Source organism: Rhinolophus hipposideros (assembly GCF_964194185.1).
Source record: "Rhinolophus hipposideros genome assembly, chromosome: 11".
NCBI classification, from domain to species: Eukaryota; Metazoa; Chordata; class Mammalia; order Chiroptera; family Rhinolophidae; genus Rhinolophus; species Rhinolophus hipposideros.
Genome location: NC_138057.1, coordinates 27,467,412 through 27,483,826, shown reverse-complemented (window position 1 = coordinate 27,483,826; position 16,415 = coordinate 27,467,412). Strand labels below are relative to the sequence as shown.

The 16,415-nt window shown below is 33.4% G+C and overlaps 1 protein-coding gene across 31 annotated transcripts in view; it reads right to left on the bottom strand.

Moving 5' to 3' along the window:
• The window catches only part of PTPRD (protein tyrosine phosphatase receptor type D), a 2,053,994-nt gene that overhangs the window by 1,511,330 nt on the left and 526,249 nt on the right, over positions 1 to 16,415 (bottom strand). For all 31 annotated transcript variants that reach the window (XM_081066962.1, XM_081066971.1, XM_081066973.1 and 28 more), the window contains one exon: positions 3,629 to 3,700. The gene's annotated coding sequence lies outside the window, so the exon portion shown is untranslated. The remainder of the gene's footprint in view (positions 1 to 3,628; positions 3,701 to 16,415) is intronic.

The following is a 16,415-nucleotide window of genomic DNA, read 5'->3' as shown; positions in this document are numbered from 1 at the left end:
ATACCGGGGGTTATATTTTTTGGGGTTACCCAAAAAAAGGTATACAAGTGGACACTTTGGACAATGTTACTCAAACAGTACTTTGCTGTAATCAGAAGTGCCTGGATATTGATGGTAACCACTTTGAGCACCTCTTGTAATTGCAGAAGTCAAACATGACTTATATTCATCTTTTGTTATCAGTATATACTGAGTATTACAATTTTAATACAGTTTTCCTTTCTTAAAATGTGTATACATTTTTGGCACCCTGTATGTGTGTGTGTATGTGTGTATACATGTATACATATACATACATGTATACATGTATACGTATATACATATATATACACACACATGTATATGTACACACTCACACACACACACATCAGGTTTTCTTATTTTCTGTATCATTTCCTGTCTTTCCAGAGGTAGAATTGACAAGACTTCATGAGTGATATAATAGATCACTTCATGAGTGATATAATAAGAGAGGTGAGATGGTAAGAAAGGGATCTATGACATTTCCCAGGTTTCTTTTTGGGGAAATGGATAGAAGTTACTTCTGTTCATGGTAATGGGAAAGACAAAACTAGGATTGTGAAAAATCAGTGTGAGTTCAACTGTAATACACTGAAAGTTGAGAAGCTAATGTGCTATGAAATAGATATGCTGATTTGATTCTCAGGAATGAGATGCTAAGTGAACATATCAATTTGAATGTCTCTAGATATAAATAATTTTTGAAGTTACTTGAGTGGATGAGTTCAACCATGAAAAGTATAGACTAAATACAGAAGAAATACGGAGATTATTGGGCTATTATTAACACTTAGGAGGGATATCTGGGAGAATGGAAGACCTAGAGCAAAGAGAGGCGTTAAATACATGAAGGGACTGGTGGTGGGTAGGAGAAGGAAGAGAGTCCCCATGGTTAATCCAACCCAATTAGAAAAATGCCAGTTGAGAAAATCTTGAAAATTTGAACAGGGTTCCCTGTGTCATGAACACTGCACATGGTTTATTCAGTGAAGAGACAAACTAACCAATTTGTTATACCCACACCCTACCTTATTTTCACCCTTGGATTCTATGGTTTGCAGGTTTTTTTTTGTTGTTGTTGTTTTCTTTTTTTTACCAGCAACTTGAATATAAAGCTTCTTAAATCTTCATCTGTGTTCTGGAAAGCTACAAAACTAACTTTCCTTTACTTATTTGTTTATTTATTATTATTATCATTAGTACTAGTAGTAGTAGTAGTAGTAGTAGTAGTAGTAGTAGTAGTAGCAGTAGTAGTAGTAGTAGTCATATAAACCAGACAATTCAGGCGCATTTATGAAGCGGTTGATTAGCAGAACACAGAGCAGGAAACCTTCCATCCAAAATAAAACAGCAAAATTGATTGCTCTGCTTGTCTTTCTCTTTCTCTAGTGGAAAGTCACAGACCAGTTCCAGCATCCAAGTATGGAGAACTTAATGCCAGGAGACAGTGTTTTCATGTTTTTGTTTTAGTAAGGTAGAAATTGATCCCCGAAATATCCTTAAATTTAAATGAATTATCTATCAGCTGGATGGCCTATGGAGAAAGCCATAATAAATGTGAATCATTAAGGATTCACTGAGTTGTGCCAGATAAGCATCATTTTATTTTACTTATTGTATTTATTTATTAATTTTTGAAAGAATTTACTAGACTGGTAGATTAAAGAAATAATATAGGTGTGATATATCTATATTTCAGCAAGGTATTTGATAAGAGATTTTCAAAGCTAAGAGATCGAGAATTGGTTCCTGGATAACAGAGCATTTATATTGATCCCTAACTGGTTCAGCAGTGAGTATCAGGTTCTTGAATTAGAGAAGGACTCAAATAAGTGGAATCAGCGATTATAAAGGCTTTTACATTAAAGGTTTAATGAAGGTGGACTTATCTGGAAAGTCTGAATTTATCCTTTAACATCTCCCCGTCTGGCTTCAGATATGAACTAAGATTTGGGTCCAGTTAAATGTAAACTCCTATTATAAGGGATAGGGGTGGGAAGCTCTTGATTTATACTCAACAGTCAAAGAAAATGATCTCCTACACTGAAAAAAGAAAATTTATAGGATTGTTGGTTCCCCACAATGCAGAAACAATTTGGGTTAAATGCTTTCTCTGAACATTTAATCTTCCTCTCTTCTCATAGTATAACATATGGTGGCCCGACATTGAGAACCCTAATGATGAAGGAATTCTATTTTATAGTGCCTGTGAATGATACAAATCTACTCTTGCCAAGATATCACCGTGGCAAGATATCTTTGGAGGTATTCCATGTAACACAAGGTGGCACTACTAACTATTTGGCTCTTTGGTTCTCAACAACAATCTCAACAGAATTATTTTATTCTTTATTATTTGCAGAAGGGGAATATTCAGATTAAGATCCCTGGGTGCCATTCTAAGCCATCACAAACTCTTGATCCAGCCCATTCCATGCACACCAACCACATGCGCACACACATTTGTGTATATAAATGTATATATATATATATATATATATATATATATATATATATATATATATATATACACTTGCTCAATTGCACACACAATGTGTCTATTCAATCAAAAGCTTAAAATTAGTTTTTGTAAGAGTCTTTGAGTATTCAACACAACTTCTGGGAGTTGATAGAAATAGGAGAATGCAGAGGATTTCTAGAACTGCAGTTTCCAATGTTCCACTAAAACTTTTACACACATGTATTGTTATTGTATCTTTTAAAATTTCGATTGTTTACATTTTTTAATATTTTCTATATATCTAAAAATACAGTGGTAAATTTATGTAATGTATACATAATGTGCATATTTATGATTTTAAATGATGGAATGTTTCATCAAAAAACATGTGGAAATCATAGCTTTAAAGCTTGTTAGGACATGGGAGGTGCCTCAAAAACTATAGTTTATGAAAGTTCAAATTAACTAATTAGTTAATTAACCTGAACGTGCTTAATGAATGAATTAAGAGAGAGAGAGAGAGAGAGAGAGAGAGAGAGAGAGAGAGAGAGAGAGAGAGACTGTTTGAAGGAAGGGTTGTTCAGAAACATAATACCAGGATACACTAATGCTATTTGCAGATAAAAGAGAAAAAAACTAAACTGAGGCAAAAAAAGCATGAATTTGGTTTTCGACCATAAAAATGCATAAGAACTGTTTAACTTTAAAACTGAATTTCAACATACAAAAAAATTAGCATATATTACCAAGACTTACAGAATGTATCAGCTTTTATTTAACTGCAGCTTCAGACATATTTATGGAAGCTCATTCAACTATCGCTTGAGGGCTATGGTGTCAAAGAACACAATAGTTTATACCTATAAGCAATGCCACCACAACCTTAGACTTTAAGAAAAATACTAGTTTCCATTATCAACGCCATTTGAATTTTACATCTACAGATTTTAATTGTGCACCTATTACTAGAGAAATAAAAAACAAAAATAAAGTCCTGATGATATAAATTTTGTTTGAAAAAAAGTATTTAATTAGCCACATAATGATCTTGACATGTTTTTAATTCTGCTGGTTCTATATTACAATCAAGTCACAGACTTTATGAAACTAAACTTCAAAAAGAGCAATTAGAAGGATGAGACTTACCAATGTATAGTCTTCCCCCACAAGATGATTGATGGCTGGAGGATGAAAAGTGTGAAACTCCTCAGGATTCCCCTGAAAGAAAAAAAAAATAAGGGAAGTATATTTTGCATTCACATGTTTTGGCAATTATGTAATACCCAATCTAAATAAATTGACAAGATGAAAAAGGATAGCAATGCTTGATGCATCAGATTTTTAAATTATTATCAAAGTAAAGTGGACATAAAATGGTATATTAGTTTCAGATTTACAACATACTGATTCAACATCTATATACTTTATGAGATCACAATGTCTAGTAACCATCTACACCTCACAAAGTTATTATATTATTGACTATATTCCCTATGGTGTATATTGTATCCCTGTGACTTACTTATTTTATAACTAAAAGTTTGTACCTCTCAATTGCTCTCACCTTTTTTGCACTTTTCCTTACACCCTTCTCCTCTGGCAACCATCAGTTTGTCCTCTGTATCTATGAGTCTGTTTTGTTTTGTTTGTTCAATTGCTTTTTTTTTTTTATTATACACATAAGTGAAATCATATAGTAGTCATCTTTCTCTGTCTGACTTATTCACCTAGCATGATACCCTCTAGGTCCATCCATGCTATTGCAGATGGCAAAATATCATTCTTTTTCATGGCTAAGTAGTATTAAAGTATGTGTGTGTGTGCACATATTCCATCATATATATATCTTCATCCATTCATCTATCAATGGACACCTAGGTAGCTTCCATATCTTGGCTATTTTAAATAATGCTGCAGTGAACATAGGGAAGGGTGAATATATCTTTTCAAACTAGTGTTGTTTTCAAATGCCTAGAAGTGGAATTGCTGGATAATATGATAGTTCTATCCATAATACATATTTTGTATATGTGTCTTGTTTTCTCAATTAAATGTTTAGTTCATTGTGACAGCAATCAAGTTCTACCGTTCTGTGCATATTCAGAAATTCAAAATACAGTAGAATTCTGACTATTTAGCAGGAAAAACTATATATATATATATATCAGAATTGAATGAAAATGATATGCATATAGATTTTGATAACTTAATTAATTGGAGAGTCTCAGCAATATGCATCATATACATTATGTCTGATATGGTGAATGTCAAAATCTCTTGGTTGACCAAGAAATGACTTTAGTTTTGAAAGGGAGGAACTGATATTCTAATTTGAGAAACAGTCTCGCTCAGGATGTATAGAAAATTACTTTCTTCTACACTTCTTTAATGGATAATGTCAAAATCTTACACAGTATTGCTATAACCTACTGCTGAACTGACAAAGAACTTACTTTCTGCAGAACCTAAGCAAAACAATGTTAACTGAGTAGTTACTATGTGCCAGATGTCTTATATACCTTATGTTCATTAGTTATTTTTTTTCATGATTAAATATAAACTAATTAGGTAGAAACCACTGTTGATTCCCCCTCTTTTCAGATGATAAACTTGAGGCAAAAGAAAAAAAAAAGGATGCGTTACTTCCCAAAGCTTTCTAAATCAGCAAATGACAAAGCTGAATTTAAATGCAGGTAGTCTGCCTCACAGCCTTTCATTCTAACTACAATAATGTACTACCCATGTCTACAAATCACAAATTCTAGATAAAGAGGAAGGGAATGCCAGTAGGAAGGTATGGGAAAGATATTTTAAAAATCATCAAGTATGAAACTAACATTTTTAAAAAGTCAGTAGCAATTCCTAAAGGATTCTCCTCTCAGACTCCTTCTTCAATATACTGTAGGCAGTCTTAGAATCAATGTTTTCATGTAAATGAGCCAAAAAATTATAAAACCAGTATCTAGAGATAGGATTATATTTGAGAGTTTAAAAACAAAAATAAAAATTGTTCAGATACAAGTATTTACATGAACATTAAACATCATCAACCATCTTCTATAATACATTAGAATTAAATTTTAAGCAATATTTAAAATACTTTTAAATGTGATCTTTACCTTTACCTCTGTGTTCTTGAATATCTGAAGTTTTTTTTTTTTTTTTTTTTTTTTTTTTTTTTTTATATTACCATTAACGAATTGTAGTATATTTAAGCACTGAGTATAATTTTGAACTTTTAGTTCTGTAAACTTCACATTTCCCTAAACCACGCACATTTTGGAGAATAAGACAATATTTAATAATGGCAGTATTCAATACTTATTCATGGAGATACTACTCTTTCTGCAAGTTGATTAAAAGTTAGTGTAAGTCTTATTATAAAAGTATGTATTTTTTGAGATTTATAGTATATACCTTATTTTGTTTTTACACTATTTCCCATTTGTTTTATTTTTAAAATATTTTCAATAAAATATGGCTAACATACAACATTATATTAGTTTCAGGTATACACAATAGTTATTCAACATTTATGTACCTAACGAAGTGATCCCCATGGTAAGTCCAACAACCATCTGACACCGTACCATGCTATCAAAATATTATTGACTATATTCCCCATGCTGTACATTACATCCTCATGACTTATTTGTTTTATTCCTGGAAATTTGGACTTCTTAATCCCCTTCACCTTTCTCCCCCTTTTGAATTTTTTCAATTACAGTTGACATTCAATATTATTTTATATTAATTTCAGGGTACAGCATAGTGGTTAGACATTTGTATATTGTTTTTCATTTTTTTTATTAGTTTCAGGTGCACAAGACAAGGTAATACTTAGACGTTCATCATTTATATCCCTCACACCGTGAACCTCCCCTCCCCCATTCCCCCTTCCACTATCCCTCCGACATCGCACCGAGCCATCACATTATGTATATAAAATTATAGTTGGCATTCATTATTGTTCAGCTTCAGGTGTACATTACATTGATCAAGCATCTACATCTTCCCTGAGGTGGTCTCCCAGATGGGACCTGTGTCCATCAGATACCCTACAAAATCTTTACAACATTATTGATTATGTTCCCCAAATTATTTTTCAAAAACTCTGAGGCCATTTTGTGGTTACTGATTGTTTTCTAATCCCCTCACCTTTCCCCTTATCCCCACCCCCCCACCCATCTAACAATCCTCAGTTTTTCTTCTTTGTTCCCAGAACTGTTTCTGATTAGTTCATTCACTTATTCTTTTCTTTAGATTCTGCATATAAGTGAGATCATATGGTACTTGTCTTTCTCTTTCTGGCTTATTTCGCTTAATATAATGTTCTCTAGATCCATCCATGTTGTTGCAAATGGTAAGATTTCTTTTTTCTTTATGGCTGCGTAATACTCCATTGTATATACCTTATTTTTGAGATAGATATTGTTTACAGTATCCTTCCTCTCAAAGGGCAAGAAAAATGAGTCTCAAGCATGTTGGGTCATTGCCCAGTGATATACAAGAAGTTCTTAGAAGAGCTTGGATGTTTCTTCTGCTCTTTGAAGCTGGGTTTCCAGTTGTTTCTTTTTGTTTTATTTCTTTTTTGTTGTGTTGTTATCATTTCCTGGCACTTCATATTTTGATTTTAGCTTTCACAGAAAAAGTGAAAACAAGCCTCTCTCCTCTCTCTCTCTCTCTCTCTCTCTCTCTCTCTCTCTCTCACACACACACACACACACACACACACACACACACACACACACACACACACACAGAGCCTATAGCAGGTGTGATTTTTTATGTTATTTATATTTAGCCTATTACTTACATAAGATCTGACATTATAAATTTAGAAGCTCATGCACCAATTCTCATACACATGCCTCATTTTCAAAAATTTTATGAGCATCAATGTTACAAATTAAATCCTATCCCATGGTTACTGATTTTAATTCTTAGAATGCTAAAGCTGACTATAAAATATATTTAAAATATTAGGAGTTTGAAAGACACATTATATTGGCAGAAATGGAAAATTTGTAAAGTACGCCTGCTGCTATAATAACAAGATCTATTACATAAAAAGGGAATTTCTGAGGGTTATAAAAGTGCAAGAAAAAAGTGAAATATTTTTAAAGAGTACACTTCTTTTGAAAGTTATTTAGCCTCTTGCAGTAAAAATTCTGTAAATTTAAAGATATTAAACATGAATTAGTTAATAAAATATACACATCACGAAAAGATGCACATAATACAACGCTTTCATAAAAGATCATAAAATATAATCATGCAAACAATGGCCTCAATCCACAAGTAAAGTTAAAATTCACTCTACATCTTAATGAAATTATACATTTCTTATAATAACCTCCTATTATTCAACCTTTATTCAATATCCAGGTTGATTCCTGGTCAATCTGTTAGCACACACTCTAACCGAAATCCTTAACACCTCAGCCTCCCTGCAGTCTTTTTATCCTGCTAACTGCTAACTCCAGACCAACCCAACAGTCCTTTTCCTCCATTCCAAATGTTTTGTTGCCCAATTTGAATTTCTTATTAATGAAGGTCCTAATTAATGGCTTCCTGATTAATACTGATAGTTCACTTTGTCCGAAAAATTGGGATGGAAAACGATTAGTGAATAAATAGTACTGAGGCAGCATACTTCTGAAAATTAACTGAAGAGCCTTGCCCAAGAATCAGAAAGCCTATCTTTTCATGTGTTTGTGTTTAAAAGGTAGGAGGATATATATATATATATATATATATATATATATATATATATATAAATATATATATATATATATATATATGACAACCTAAATTATGGGATGGAGGATGCTTTCCAATGATCATTTCACATTCTTGCTAGCCTGTAGATCTAAAATAACTTTCCCTGTTAGATATTCAAAATTGGCAGCTGGCAGCACGGCTACTCACATTGCATTGTCTTGCAAATAAATCCAGTATTAGATATTTCAAAAATAAATACTAATTTACTAATTCTTTTGATAAGACAGGGTAGGATAGGGCAGACAGTGCACATACATTACTAGTAGTATCTCCACAGTTTAAAGCCCGTTTGCGTCCTTTTCTCATTGACATGTGAGACATACAAATAAAATGGTAGCTTGTTGACTGCTAGATGGTGATAAAAGTGTTCCTCTCCATGCTTAATTTACTGATGTTTATGACTGATAAGCACGGCTGGCTAAATATTCTAAGGCTCATTTGCTTACGAACACCAATTTTATTAGCATTTAAGTCATATAATAATAGACCACCATAAAATAGGAGTTGACCATTTAGATATCAAATAGCAGCAGAAGACACTTATATATGTTTAAGAAACGTGACCAGGATTATTCATATATATATATATATATATATATATATATATATATATATATATATATATAACAGATATATTCATGTTATGTGCTTAGTAGATAGTTTAATCCAGACAAGTTTCCTATGGGGACAGACTACCAGTATTTGAGAGAGCAACAATCTATGTTTTGTTGGAAAGTGTGTCACTTACATACAGAAAGATATTTTGTTTTGTCAAACTACAATTGTAGTAGCAAGAAAATAACTCCATTAAGGGGAACTTGGAAGACAGGTCAAATATCCCATCTTAAATGAAAAAGAAAAGAAAAACAAGCAAAACTTTTCTACCGTGTTTCCCCCCAAATAAGATCAGGTCTTATATTAATTTTTGCTCCAAAAGACACATTAGGGCTTACGTTCAGGGGATGCCATCCTGAAAAATCATGCTAGGGCTTATTTTCCAGTTAGGTCTTATTTTCAGAGAAACATGGTAAGCTTTGCTGCCTAATAGCTATTAGGTTGGTGAAAAGTAATTGCGGTTTAAAAGGTTAAAAATAATTGTAAAAACTGCAATAACTTTTGCACCAACCTAACAGCTATTACTTTTCTCTATTCTCCTCTTCTCAGTCATGCCCTCTCAATAAACTTGTTTACCTTCACTAACTCTACTTCTAAAACTTCTCTTCACAGAATGTATACTTTCTTAGAGATTCCTACCTTGACATTGCTGTCTTTGGGGTTGCCAATGACATCCATATTGACAATGTCAATATAGATCTATATTTCACTTATTTCACCTGTCTTATTTAACATTTGGCTCTGCTGACTACTGTTACCATCTTAAATTTCTCTTCTGACCCCCATGACACTGCTTTTCTCTAGTTTTGTTCCTATCACTCTGGTTATTCCTTCTCAATTAATTGATTATTTGTATCTTATGACATCTTTTCTTAGGACTATATCTATGTCACTTTGTCTAGCTCATTCTATACCATATTTCACAATGGCTTCATACCAAGCCATAGTTTCAACAATAACTTATTATTGACAAACCTCAAATGTATAACCTCAAATCTGTATATCAAAGTTACTATTAGACATTTATATATGGATGCCCCAAAGACACCCCCAATTCAAACTGTGAAAATGTTCAATCACCTTTCTTCCATTAATCTGTACCTACATTCTCTATCTCAAAGAACGATACTAACATATAACATTTATTTAGCATTTACTGTGAATCTGACAGTTGTAATATTGAAGTATTCTACAACTTCATAAGGGAGATATTATTACAATCATCATTTTGAAGCTGAAGACACTGATACACAAAAAGCTAAAGTTACTCACCTCAATTCACACAACTAATAAATACCAGAGGCTGGGATCTGAACAGATTGCCTGCCTGCACACTTGACCATTACGCCTTAAAAAATATTGTCCAGTTACACAAGTCAGACTCTTTGGAGTCCAGTTAGATTCCTCTTTTATTTACCTCAAAGAACAGTAGTCACTCAGTTCTCTAAATACTGTGCACAAAGTATTTATTGTATCCATTTCCTCTATTCTTTGACTCTGACTTTAATTTAGATATCAATTCTCACCTCAATTATTTTAATAATCATGGCTCTTTACAAGAGCCCCTACACTGACAGTAAACTTTAATCTCTGATCTTGACTTCAAACACTCTATTCTGTTGTTGATTATGATTAGTATATGTAAATGAGGAAAATATGTATGAAAATAAGAAAAGTTGACCTAAATACCACCTTGGTTTTCAATTGGCTATATAAAAAAGGGCTATGCATAGGTTGGATGAATACAAAACTCCCATCTTTACAGCTCAATGTGCTAAGGTGAGGAAAAACATTTCTAGTCATCAAAATTATGATGGAATAGTAAAACATTGAAAATATACAAAAATTACTAAATAAAAATCACCATTTTATTGGTATTTGTCATTTTGACAACTTCAAGTTCTCATGTGCATCACAGAAAAGAAATACAAAGACTGTGATTTTTTCTTTTATGTAAAGTCCCAGACATATTAAATGCCCATGTCCCCAGAGCCAATTATTTCCATAAGTTATGAGAAATAAGGGTCTACGTGAGTTTGGGCTACCAAAATTTGAAGTTGGCTACCAAAAATTGAAGTCTAGCATTTGTATATGTTTATACAGAAATTAAGTTGAAGTGGCATTGAAAAATCGCGAAGAGCTGCACAAGTAAGCCATATTACTATCATGAATTCAAGAGTATTTTATTTCAATTTTTACCTGACAGATTTTTTTCTCTCATAAAGAACACTTAAAGGTAAAACTCCTGAGTTAAAATACCATTTCTATTTGTGTCCCAAGGAAAGTCACTAAGCTTCTATGGTCTTGGTTTTCTTATCTGGGGGAAAATAGGGTGAGAGTAGATTTCACTACATGAATTTTAAGATCTTTTTCTGCTCTTTCTTTCTAATTCGGGTAGATTTCTCAGATTGGACAAAATCTCTTTGGTATAGTCATGTGAATCGGAGACAGGGCAAAATTTGAACAATCAACAAAATATGCTGGAGAACAAAGAGTATGAGACAATTGTGATTTAAACTTTGAGCTTCACAATTTGAACTACTTTAATTTCTGAGGAAAAATATCCTCAGGCTTTAAAGCCATCTCCCCAAATTGCCTTTAGTTAGCATGTACTAGATCAGAATCACAAAGACATACTCATTTTCAGGAGTGAATGGCTTTATTTCAAATTGAAGATATCACTGGAATCAAAAAAGTGAATGATAACAGTGACCTCTGTGTTGGGAAAAATTCTATCCAGAAAAATAAGCTCAAACTAGAGGAAGAAGTAAGACAAGCAACCATTTGGGGGTCAAAAAATTTATAAAAATGAATGCACTCATGGAATGTCGTTGACCACAGGACCCACATTTATTTCCATTTTGTTGCAAATCTGATGACATTGAAATAAAAACACACCGTTTTTGTGCACACTGGATGCAGCTCTGAATAAATAGCCATCCAACACTTTCAACAATTGGTCAAAACCCTTTAGAGGCATCTAACAGAGACTCCGAGAAGCAGACGTGCTTCTGCCCAAACCATGTACTGAGAATTCCAATTATACAGGCAGCCAAATCACAACCTAATTGCCACTACCCTGAATGTGGGAAGCCGCCACTGCTTACTCGCCCTTGTTTTTCCCAAATAAGCATTAGTGAGCCTCTCAATTTAGCAGACTGTCTAGGGCTGTTGGGAGAACCAGCAGCAAACTGCTTAGCAACCAGAGCCTACAAATTGGTTTCTGCAAGCTTATTTATGGGGCTCACACAGTTATCTTCCTTCTGAATCAGTGTCCATAGTCTAAGATGGCTTAAATGTTTTCTTCTGTAGCAAAGAAAGCTTGTTTTAAAAATGAGATTTAGAAATATTAAGGTAAAGAAAAACAAGGGAGGAAGAATTTAGCAAAAAGGTACTAAATGCAAAATTCAATTGAGCACTCATAAACCTCGCTGTTAAAGGCATTTACAACAAATTGAAATGTATTCTTCCATCTCAGTTTCACACAGAGTGCAATATGCACTATTTTAAAATTAGATAATCTGTTTAAAAGCTATTACTGTAAAACACCACCTTCCTGCTAACGAAATTTACTGTAATGTGGGTGAGATTGTTTTTCTTTCACAATTGCTATTTGTTGTTTCAAAGAGAATGATCCATTTAAAAATGTTTTTCATTTTCTTAAAGTAAATGCATTTCAATGTTTTTGAAAACCAAAAATGTAAAAATATATAGTGCTCTCATAAAAAGCACATGCTTTCTCTAGAAGAAAAATATATTTAAACAACTAACAAAAACATATTATGCCACTAGTGAAAAAAACAAGGCTTTTAAACATAACTATAGTATACATTATATCTAATTTATTCATGCCCACCAACAAAAAGTTATGGTTAGAGAAACATACTTATATCCTGAGACAGTTTGAAATTGTGTGAAAGACTGATACTGTATCATTGCAGAGTTTCCAGGTTTAACTTTAAATGTGCTAGAAATAAAATAAATAGAAACACAAAATTCAATAGAATTGAATTCTAGGAAAGTCAGACTTAAAAGAACCAGATTTCTAGATCTTATCGATAGAAAATAGTTTTCTCAGTAGCTCAATAACCCACTTTTTAGGGACCTAAAATAAGATAGGCCTATGAAAATAAGCACATTATATTCTGGAGCAGCTATTTCAAGTCCATTATTTAATGTTATCTAAAACAGAGAGGTGATGGAGGGGCCAAAGCATTCCTGATCGTCTTGTTATATTTGTGGCTCTCTAGGACTAAATATTCCACATGAGCATGAATCATAGCTTTAAAAAATCTCAGCAACCTGGGTAGCACTGATATGAAAGCTCCACTAACTGGTTTAATTTTATCGAACATTATACTTTTCTTGCATGATCCAATGCCTTTTAAAGGAATTTTATCACCTAGGAAAAGAGTTGTTTCTTAGAGCTAATGTAACTGAAATAAAATGCAAAGTTTAGACCCAGGCTGTAAACCCATTACCAGTTGCCTTCCTTGTGGATCCTAAATATAATGTATGATCTCATCTGCTCATGGAAAAATACCATCCTTCTTAGAAGTACATCTTTGGTGACAGCATTTCTGGAATGTCTTCCTAGCTCAATCAAGTAAAGCAGCATCCGCAGTACTGCACAATCATCCTCAGAAGCACTGCTATTTAGAGGCAGAACGACAATGAATAATGGTAAGAAATAGGACACTGCCCCCATGGGAACGCAGCAGCAGAGGTAGCAAAATGCTTAAACTTCCAACTGCTTTTTCCCAGAGATTTAAACACCAGCAAATAAGGCCCTAAAGGCATATAAAAGATAGAGTGAATTTAACCCCGTTTTCACCTGTTCAGCTGCCAAAGGGATCACCTCTCTATGTGTAATTTAAAGTTTATCCCATTTCTGCCCTACTATTATGCAGTTCTGAAGAATCAGCATAAAGAGGCCTGAGGAGATAAAGGGCTCAGACATGATTCCTCAAAGTAGATCCATCAATTAAATGTAATCTATTAAAACACCATAGATTGCCAACTTCTTTAAAAGGAGCCCGAGAGAGCTGCAGAAGAGGAAGCCATTTATCCAGACCATTTCCTGAGAACCAGAAGGCTACTCATTCTGGCTCTGAGCTGTAATCCTATCTTCAGCACTTTTACCTGCTGCCTTATTGCTGGCATCCTTATTAAGATGCAGGTCCCCTTAGGAAAGTGGACAGGAGGGGCTATTAGCAGCACTCCTAATACATTAGTATTGATGAAGGAACTGACAGAGAGGGTACTGTTCTTAGAAAGTAAAATACGGAGAACTAAGAACCAGTAGACAACACTGGATGAGGGAAAATATGAGAAAGGCACAGAAAGGCAGAGAGCTGCCTGGGTATGCTTACCTTGGCACCAACCCTAAGTACACTGTTACTCTCACTACCCAACCTCATTCAAGTAAATCTAAACAAGAAGCTACCTCCCAACAGTTACAAAATAGTTATATTTTTATTGCCAACAGAAAGCATACAATTTTCAAGAGTTCATTGCTTTACTAATATTAATGTATTCCTGATAACGTGTGAATAGTTGAAGAGTTTTATCTAAGAGTAGGGAAAGAAAGAACACTGAGTTCGACCTGAGAATATTTTAATTCTAACCTGTTTATGGCTCATAACAAATACGGGCATTTGTTAGATATTTCTGGGTTTCAGTTAATTTCTCATCTATGTATGTGAGGGCTACAGAGGTTTATTACTCTAAGATATACAGCTTTCAAAACATAGGAGTGAACAAAATAAAATCTCTTCTGCTTGTGAATTAAAGAAAATATGAATTTTGCTATTGTCTCTCTGCTAGGGTTGGACAGCAGATTCTTTCGGCATGATAGCCTGTCATTCACATGTAAAATAAATGCATGCAATTCACACAACCAAAGTGACTGAAGCCACTTGAAGTTGAAAAGTAGCACATCCGTTTTTTTTACTTAGAGTTCAAGATTACATTTGGGAAGGAAATCAATTTTTTATATTCCAACCATAAAAATGCTCTCTGTCAAAGTGCTTGTTTATCCGTGGAAAGGATTGGAGAAAACATAGCTTGGGCATCACTGACTGGGAGTGGGATTTTAATTCTTCTCAATGAACTTCTGTAGAATGCAACGGTTAACTTCAGGGTTCCTAGGAGCCTTCTGAAAATGTCTGTAAAATTTTATATGTAGTGCATATGTACACTTTTCTGAGATGTTTCCTAGCTTAGATCTGCAATTCAAATAGGTTTATGGTGTAAATAGAAGGTGAGCAGATGGTTCTCACCTGAAGAGCAACACGGCATAACGGGACAAAACAAACTGGAATGTTTCTGAAGAGACATTCTTATTGAGGAACATAGGATCTACCCACCCACCCCTGCAGAATTCCAAAGGCTGCTTTTATCTTTATTACGAAAAATATACAACTGATGAGTGTGCCTAATGAATTGCTGTTCCGAAACAAATATTTTGATTATAAGCTAAGACAAGTGTGATTTAAATTAACTTTCCTGATTTTATGACTGATTATGTCTTATACTTTGTAACACAGGGGCATGGATTCAGAATTTGCAGCAAACATTCAAGCCCCATCTTTCCTTCAAAGAGAGTCCTTAATATGAAAAAGAGGAGGTCTGTTTCAGAAAAGTCATGGAAGATACTAGGGAACCTTCTTTCTTATTTGACACCCTTCCATCTACTGTTGAAGGTATTTATAATACATCAGAACCATGACAACGTAGAATTGATATTTTCCCTATAGTTGTGTCTGTTAGTATATTTTAACAGGAATAAGGGAACAGTGTCTAAGCATTTTTTTTTTCTTAAAACAATGATTTGTGATTGAATAGTAAAGAAGACATAATAGATTATCATCAAAGTTTAGAAAATATAAATTATACTATGAAACTTTTCCTTCATATTAAAAAAATACAACAATGAAGACTTTAATTTATTGCGTTAGCTCTATATCTCAGGAAAATATGTTTATGTATCAAAATATGTATCAAAATAGACTCAGACTTGATTGATAGCTATGATCTTTCCACATAAAAATAAAGACTGTTGTTAAAAACATCGCTGTAGGAACAAATAATCAAAACAGTCACAGACACATACTGAGAATGCAGTTACTGAAATAATCAAATAATTTTCTTTTATTTTGCATTTCTCAGTGTTCACAAATGTCATCTCCTTTTCCATCACCCTGTTAGATAATTAATAGTATACTCAACTTATAGATTAGGAAATTAAAGCTCAAGAAGAATGGCAAATTTCTCAAATTTTGCAGAGCTATTAATAGAGCTGGGAGTAGAATCAAAATTAAAATTATTATTATTATCATTATTATTATTATTATTATTATTATATCACAGGCTAATGCAAATCTTTCAGAAGTTATAGGATAGATTGTGTGCCTTTGTGGGAATAGACACAATTTTAAATTATTCCAGGCTTATTACCCACTATATTGATTCTTTTGGGGCTATTCAGTATTCTACCTCCCTTTTGCGATCAGTCTATAGTCATTTCCGTAAC